General features: G+C 35.5%; 1 protein-coding gene across 1 annotated transcript in view; it reads right to left on the reverse strand.

Annotated features, from left to right (window-relative positions):
• NLGN1 (neuroligin 1) overlaps window positions 1-3793 on the reverse strand; it is a 686783-nt gene extending 682990 nt beyond the window's left edge. Inside the window, exon 1 of the mRNA XM_054504325.2 lies at window positions 3154-3793. The gene's annotated coding sequence lies outside the window, so the exon portion shown is untranslated. The remainder of the gene's footprint in view (window positions 1-3153) is intronic.
• Between the last annotated feature and the right edge of the window lie 5365 nt (window positions 3794-9158).

Here is a 9158-nt window from a genome sequence, read left to right on the forward strand (position 1 = left end):
TTTTAAAAGGTATTAAAAAGGACACTCTAGATTCATCATGAATGTTCACTACTTTATTTTTTTTTAATTTTCTGGGCTTTGCAAATTTGAGATATTAAAAAATTGAAATTTTACATTAACTGAAACTTTTGTTTTTACATGTCTCAAGAGAGCATAAGAGATAGAAAATTTGCATTTTTGGATGCCATATGTTAAATTTAAAAATCATTTAAAACTATTGCCCTTTTCATTTTACTTTCAATAAGAGTGTGTAGCAATTTTCTTTTCAAAAAAATCGATTAATATAGAATAGCATGTAACTATATTTAATCATTTCAAAATCATAGAAGGAAACTGTAGGAAATAACAACTCCTATTGAATGGTAGGTTAGTTAGAACACATAGAAGGCTTTTGAGAGACTGGTACAGCTGTCAAACGAAGCTCCAATGTATGCAACATCAGTTTTTTCATAGTCACAAGCTTTGGGGAATCCAACGCTATTTCTTGTCACACACGTCAGGAACTGTACTTGCAATTTTCTGGGGATCATTGAGGGCTTCCATCCCTTCATCCCAAACTACCACATTTTGTGTTATTCTTAATCAAAATTGGAAGAGCTGATCAAGACCATATTCTTTTAAAAATCACAACCAAAAATATGTGTTTGGATAAGGTAGAGCAAAATGTCGTTAATTTTCTAAGTAAACTCTCAGGTTTTTCAGTTCTTAAAGTGATCTACTCTATTAGTAGAGAGCATTTCTATTACTGGGTAACTTGCTCTTATTTATTGGCTACAGTTTTAAAAATTTTTGTTGTGCGTCATTTTACTCTTATTTCCATCATTATTGACCTTTCAAAGTGGATCTACTACCTACAAAGTTACCAAAGTTTTGTGCAGGAACTGCTTATAGAAACCAAAGAGTAAGCCAAAGTTTCCCCTTTTTCTTTTCCACTGATGAAAGAGAATAAAATGAAGGAGTAGAAAGTATTGATGATTCCTAACAGAGAAAAATATTGTTCAGCCATGACAGAGGCACTTGAAGCTGAGTCTTCTGCTTTGGCACTATATGGCAAATGCCATGATCACCAGTTCAACAGTTGTGAAATATACAAATTAACTTTTAAAAGAACCTTCTTCCTCATGTTTCATATTCTCCATCTATTTATAGCACGTTATATTCTCTACTAGCCCAGAAAGAAAAATTCCAGCTCACCTCCCATACACCTCCATTAATTATTTACTATCATCATTTAATGTGTTATTTACTAGCTGACTTCTTTTTTATTACTTTAAACTTTGAAAAAAAGATGTTCACTATTGTTGGACTGTGTGATCTTGGATCAGTGGCTAGAATGTACCAATACACAGAACATCCATTCTTCTAGCTCACCCTGCACATGAACCACGTGACTTAGAGCTGTGTAAAAGAAAGGCAAATCTAGCCTCTCAGACATCTCCTTAAAGCTAACAGTTGGGCTTATAAAAACTATATTTTGTTATTTTTGTCACCTTTAGACAAGCTTACACAAAATCTGCAGAAATAGGAAATATTTAACTTCGCCACCATAGAATCCTTGGGAGACAAAGTTTTCTATTTTGCTATTTCATCTTAAAAAAGAAAAAAAATGAATGGCATTGTGCTTGATCCAGAAGTTAGATTTAAGAAACACATACACACACAAAACCAGGAAGAAAATCTGGCAAGGCTTCCCTTTCAATACTAGGATTTCTGATGTATTTGGAATTTCTGAAATAAGTACTGGGATGATGAGTGCTTCAGATGACATTGAAGAGCTGCCTTTCATGAGTTCACACATAATGGAGAGGCTTCAATGCTAAAGCCATGAAAGTATTTATAGTCATATCATAATCTGTAAACATAAACCCCTGAAAAAATATTTGATGCTTTTTTTAAAAGATAGAAATTGTATTTAAAAAATCATTATTTTATATTTTAACAATTATCTATCTCCATTTTATTCTAATGTATTTGTCTGTCTGAAGGTTTAAAATTTAACGAATTGGCCTTAAATAGGAGGAGCCAACTAAAATTATAATGCTGAGGTGTCCAAAGGTATAAAGGGGTGGGGGATATTCATTAGCCTATTTAACATATCTATATACATATTTTAAATGAATCGGTTCTTCATGTTATTGTTCTGAACCTATGTGTGTTCCAAAATTGGTTCAGAATAATATGCTTTTCTGGATTCCACAGCAACTTTTAGTTTCCTAAGTCAATTAATATTACTCATTTAAGTATCATGAATTTTAATTCTATCTGCTGAAATTGATTTTCCTTCTGCAAATAATGATGAGCTTTTCTTGAGGGCTAAAAAATAAGATAATAAAAAGGAAAAAAAAAATTCCTTGTATTCAGCTGCAAGAAAATGTCTGAGAACGCGCGCGCAGCGCTCAGTTGGAAAGAAAAGCCAGTGAGTGGAGAGGCAGCCAGGGTAGGGATGCATCAGAAATGCAGCCCGCTGCCTCATTCACTCGCCAGCCGGGGCCCTCGGCATAAAGGCTGCAACGCCTTCCTGGACCCTTCCAACTCCAAAAAAGTTACCTCGGACTGTATTATGCAAAGTCTTGCAAGTGAATTACAAGACAACACGTGTGGCCAGTCATCCACTTCTGTGTCTATCCAGTGCAGTGACCCTGTAACCCTTTAGCGTTCGCCGAAGAGAAAGGGGAGGCGGGAAGGGGAAGGGAAAAGGGGAGGGAGGGATAACAAGATAACACGAAAACGGCCGATTCCCCCTGCAAAATTCCCGTAGAAGCCAAGACAGCCGCCGAAACCGCGGCCGAGGCAGCGGCGATTTCTACTTGGGTTCTCCCCCTGCACATGCAGGTTTTCCAAGGCATCCCTGCTACCTCTCTCTAAAGTATCACTAGGAGGAAAGCACTGGATCCAAAAGGGATCTCCCAACTGAGCGGTTTTCAATGCGAAGTTGAGATCTCGGAGGGTTACCTGGCTTCCCCACCAACGCCACAAAATAAGGTTTTTAAGCTCGATCTAGGTAACTCCCTAGCGATCCACCCCGAGATGCGCGAGGTGGCTTTACATCCCCTTTTCTCTCCCCATTTCACGGGCGCCGCGTCCGCAGAACCTACAGCGCAGCGGCACACAAACCCAGGCAGCCCCCTCCCAATAAAAGACCCCCAAACTTACCCTCAGTAAGATAAATCCACAGAGGGAACCCCCTCATCCTCCCCTAGTCCCCTTCCAATCATTCAAGGAGACAGTTTCTACAACACTTCGCCGTCAAATTCAAGCTGAATTGGTCGAAGTATTTATCAGCTTCTAGACGCTTTTTTTGAATCTTGAGCGCTGGTAATTCTGGTTTCAGAATTCAGGAGGCTTCCTTTTTTATTTGTTTTTCTTCTTTAAGCAGCCGCAACCCCAGTTTTGCGCCCCCCCCCCTTTTTTTTATTCACCCACGGACACTTCCAAAACGTGTCGATTGATCCTTTTTTCTCTCCAGATGAAACCACGATCCAGAATTCTCGGGACCCAAAGCCACCTCCATGTAAATCCGACCATCAGGCAAGAAATAAAAATGATCAAACAACGTTACTTCTTTCGGCTGCAATCAGATAATCCTACTAATCCAATAGATTTATCTCGATTGGAAATTGACCTCAAAAATGAATCCCTGGCGCTGATGTCCAGTAAAGCGATTTCGTAGCCCTGTTCGGGTGACCGAAAGAACTGTGACTTCTTTCTTTCTTCTTCTTTCTAAAAAATCTTTTTGGATTCTGGGTGCACTGCTCGCAAAAAATGCGGAGGACCCTGGTTTTCCCCTAATACAGGTTTCTACTCCAAATCGGTGCAGGATGAAAAATGGTACAAAGATACCCCTAGTGGCTTGAGGTGATATTGCAGGGAATCGCACTTTTTTTTTTTTTTTTTTAATCCCCTCTCCTCACCTATTTTCCCCCCTCTGCCCTGTGGATAGATAACTGGCTGCTATAGCAGTATTCCTGCTTATAGTAGTTAAATAAGAAGAAGGCTGAACGGAGATTAACATGAATAGTATATGACTCCTTGAAAACATCGTCTGATCTTTCTTCTTTGTTTTACTTTAAAGACTGAGTCTTCTGTGCTCTCTCCCCAGTATTCCATCTTTTTTTCAACAGTTTCCCCCAATGGCATTTAGTAGCTAAAATGCCAATTTGGAGCAGCTAGTGATTTCAAAACAAATGTATTTGTTTCCTGAATAACTATAGATACCCAAAGAAACCCCAAGCGATCTGAGACGTGCTGCTTTCAGAAAACAAAAAACAAAACAAAACAAACTTAACATTGTGTTTTCTTTAGGGTTATATGATTATGGATACATATTTTTTTAGACAATCTCTTCTCATTTTGGACTTTCGATATTCATTCAACAGAGCAGTAGATGGCTTCTGCAAGCCTATGGTCAAAAAGCTAGACCTAAGGGTCATTATATAGTTCTTAATGCTGCTTATCTGAACCCTTTGCAATTCAATCATCTCAAGATTACCACTAGCATTTTTGACAAGTTTTAGAAAAAAAGCCAGTGCAATGAATTTCAAGATTCCATTTTGGTAAGCAACATTTCACAAACTACTGTGTTTACCAAAGACCCAGGAATCTTTTTAAAAAGAGGATTCTGGTTTGGTAGGACAAGAGAAGGAATGAGATTCTGCTTTTCTAACAAGCCCTCTGACCACATCCTGATTATCAAGGATTTAGTAAACTTGGGAAGTTGAATTCATTTTCATGAGAGGGTGCAATAGCTGCAAGGATTCCACCATCTTCTTCCTTAAACAAACTGAATAATTAAGCCTTCTTAGTCAATGAGCTATTAAGGAGTCAAGAGACCTTCCTTCTATTACTGGTTTTGTTATTAAATGACTATGTGACTTTGAGCAATCACATTTTGGCCCATAGCTAATTTATCTGTTAAAATTGAAGAGTAAACCAAAATAAATGAACAAACATACCTGTTCCTAGATGGGAGACTCAATGTTGTAAATTAATAATGTAATTATTATTAAAAGCCCACTATAATTTTTCATGGAACTTGAAAAGTTAATCTTAAAATGTGTTTGTGGGAGCAAAGGGTCAAACTTGTCAATACAATTTTATATACAATACAGTTAAGAACAAGGTATGGATAATTTTCATATGAACTATTAAGACTAAACAGAAAATGACAGTAACTGAGGCAATGTAGCTTTGGGTCAGGGATAAAATTAGTCCAATGGAATAGAATAGGGGGCTCAGAAATATATCTCTGAATTTATGGGAACTTTATAAATAACAGGTGGCATGAGAGAGCAGTGAGGAAAAATGAATTATTCAGGCAATAGATTAGGCATATGAAAAAATTATAATTCATACCTAAATACGTATTTAAGGTAGGATAAAGCCTTAAAGATGCAGAGCAAAACTTAAAACCTTTAGAAAGAAATAGCTTTGTGATTTTGGGTAGATGGGAATAGAAGGGTTTATTAAACATTAAGACATAAAAAGTTAAGTCTATAAAGGAAAAATGTTATTTTGATATGTTAAAATTAAAAATTTATGTGCATCAAAAAAGTCAAGGCATAGACGAAAGATATTTGTTATTCATGTAACCAAAGAAGGATTAGTATCCAAGCACATAAAGCTTTCTTACAAACCTATAAAGACAAAAAAATATGATAGGAAAAAATGAACCAAGATAAACAGTCAATTGGCAGAAGAGGATTCTCAATGGCCAATAAACATCTGAAAAAGATACTTTAGTTATTAAAGAAATACAAGCTAAAATGATGAGATACCATATCATAGGTATGAAATTGGCAAAAATTTTAAGTCCAGCAATATGAAAGAATAATAAGAATGTGGAGAAACCATGGAAAGTATATTAGAACAATTTCAGAGAGCAGTTTAGAGATAGTTGAAGACTCTCATTTCCTAAAATTGAGTCTCTCTACTCCTGTGTACTTCTCTTCACATGTACAGAAGAAAAAAACCATTTTAGAATTACTTGAAAGAGAAAAAAAGAGGAAAAGGAAGAAAAAATATAAACACCTTTGGATAAAAGTACTTTATAGAATAATCACATGCTGTGAAACTAGAAACAGTAAAAAGAAAAATGAATGCACTATAGCTATTTGAGTTAGCATGGATACATCTCAAAAATGCAATCTGGAGCAGAAACAATAAAAGCAGTTTGCAGAAAGATACCTGTGGGATGATACCATTTATGTATCAAGTTTTAAAATGTGCAAAAATAAATATATATATTTTGAGTATATTTATATGTGGCAAAAGTATATAAACATCCATGATAATGATAAACCTGAAATTCTGGGTAGAGGTTATCTTTGGGAAGAATGGAGGTTAATGACATTGGGAAGAATCACAGGGAGCTTCAGCTGAATCTTCAATGCTTTATTTCTCAGACTGAATCTTGAGTACACAGATGTTTATAATATTACATATAACTTTTCTATATGTCTGAACTATTTCATTAAAATGAAATATTTAAACTAGATGACTTCCATGAATCCTTTATGGTATTAGAAAATTTTCTAATTAGAATAAATATATATAGAAGTGAAAAGAAATAGTATGGGAGTTTGGAATTTCATAATGTGCTTTCTTTTAAAAAATCTGTAGTACTTTTTATTTCTAAGAAGTGGAAATGGATCAATGCTTATTTGTTTCTACAACAGATATGAAAATTCCCAGCTAGTAAACAAAAACCAGCACCCAAATGGAGAAAAGTGTGGTTGAAATAGGGGGAAAATGTAATTCTCAACTAGCTCCTTCTTGTATTTTCCTTTGATCTCACATGGAGTAACCATGTCTCTGAAACTGTAAAACAGGCAATCAATTGATCATGTTCAGTCCTGACCAGTTAACTGGAAACCACCAAAGCCAGAGTAGTCCTAAACCAAACTACAACACAAAAGATAATTTCCCCAGAATATTTAAAATACATATGTAAATTCAAATAGGGAGGTTATGTTGATATGAAATATAAGAACTGGAAATCTCATTTCAAAATCATCAGACAGTATTTTTCATAATTCATTCAAAATTGGAGAAGATATCAAATATTAAGAAAGAATTTTTTAGGGCCCAATGTTAGAAGTAAAATGAGTTAGAATAGCTGTTAATACCACTCAACTCACATTGAAAGCAAGAAAGACGCTTGGACAAATCACCAATCAATTTTCAGAACAGCATTCCCAGGCAATAGCCAAAGCAGCTTTGTAATAAAGAAACAGAGAGGGGACAATTTAATGTCCTTTAGTGATAGAATAAACAAGGGGGAAGAAGCAGATGTAATATCCAAAATTTGGAGGGGCTGACATATTCTTTCAGCAACCACTTATTGAATACCTCCTGCCTACCAGACATAGTACAAAGTATTTCACAGGAGAGTTAACATTAAAACAAATAACCACCATAAGCCCGTAGTTAGCTATTGATAATTGATTTGTTCATTGTAAATGGTTAGTAGTTATTCTGAATTAATACTTAACCATCTATGCTGAAAATGAGATATTAGACACTAATATAATATTGAAGGTTCATTTTCAGTGTATTTAAGTACAAACTGATGTGACAGGTTAAGGTAGTCAATGAAGAAAGAAGAGTAAAACAAGAAGAGGATGAGGGGTGGTAGAGAAAAAGAAGACTGAGGATAAAAATATGAATCAAACTCATTTCTCTTCCTGGTGATTTACTTTACAGACAAGATAGAAACTTACTTAATCTTTGTATCCCTCAGAGTACAAATGATTAGTGAATGAATGCCTTAATGGATCAAAGTGTGAAGCTAGTTGGTACATGAAGAAAACAAATTTATTCTCTATATTGGAAAGCTTTGCTAGTATCTCTTCAGAAAATGAAATTAAGAGAAGGAAAATAAAAAATTACTGTAACTAACAATAATGGGAAATGAAAGGCCAAGACTGGCAAACTTGAGTGCCAATTGGAATATGGGATTCCAGTTTCATTGTGTCACTAAAATTTCAGCTCTGCTAAAACCTATGGTAGAATTACACATCCTATTTTGGTTTCTGCACTTTATACAAACAAAGAAACAAATGATTAATTAATACCAAACAGATCGTGAAAAGAAATGGCATAGTTCTACTAAAAAAACAGATAAGAAAGAGAAGGCATACTGGAACTTGTATCTCCTCAAACCGTGAAGGATGTGATGTAAAATGGGCTCATTCTGCATGGATCTGATAAGAAATTTTAACATGAATGGGTAAAGCTATTCAAAATCACAATAATGAATTTATCTGCAAATTCTAAAGAAAAAAGATCTTAGAGTTAAAAAACAAAAAAGAAAGTATTTAATTGTTGCTTTTAATACAACAAGAGTCATTATGAAAAGAGGGTTATGATTTTGGGGGGGGATAATTGATATAACAGCACATCTTCTGTGACCAAGTCAAATCAATTAAGTTCTGCCTGGTGGTAAACATTTTAAGATGTTATGAAAGATTGGTATTCTACATCTAAAAAAAAATAACTTCAAAAATACTGTAAAACAGATTTTTTTTTTTAAGATTTTATTTATTTATTTGACAGAGAGAGACACAGCGAGAGAAGGAACACAAGCAGGGGGAGTGGGAGAGGGAGAAGCAGGCCTCCCGCTGAGCAGGGAGCCCGATGCGGGGCTCGATCCCAGGACCCTGGGATCATGACCTGAGCCGAAGGCAGATGCTTAACGACTGAGCCACCCAGGCACCCCGTAAAACAGATTTTTTAAAACAAGTCTTGGGAAAATATATTCTTCTACCATCTTCAGAACTCCCCTGATGTACCCTCATTTTAAGTGCTCAAGACTTGAATCTAAATGAATGGCAACTGGGAATTATGAAAGGCATAAAAATAAAAAGTGTTGCAACATCACAGCCCTAACTACTGCAAAGATAGCTGTTTATAAAGAGGTTCTCTCTACAGGGAAGAATCTGTTCAGACAATCCTGCTTAATTAGAAAAGACTACTTAAAACACTTGACTGATATTGAATATTTCAGGTATGTATTGGGAGAACACACCTGCTTGAGTGCTAAATTTACCAGATGCATCTTTATATTTCATGATTTGAAGACCTGTAATGGAAACCAAGGAAGTAGTGATTAAGACTAGGTATTTTAGAATGAGACTGTCACATAGAGAAATGGGGCTTCA

The sequence above is a fragment of the Mirounga angustirostris genome, unplaced genomic scaffold (genome assembly GCF_029215605.1).
Source record: "Mirounga angustirostris isolate CCGP_5_RB_7025 unplaced genomic scaffold, mMirAng1.0.hap1 SCAF_1, whole genome shotgun sequence".
In the NCBI taxonomy this organism is placed as follows: Eukaryota; Metazoa; Chordata; class Mammalia; order Carnivora; family Phocidae; genus Mirounga; species Mirounga angustirostris.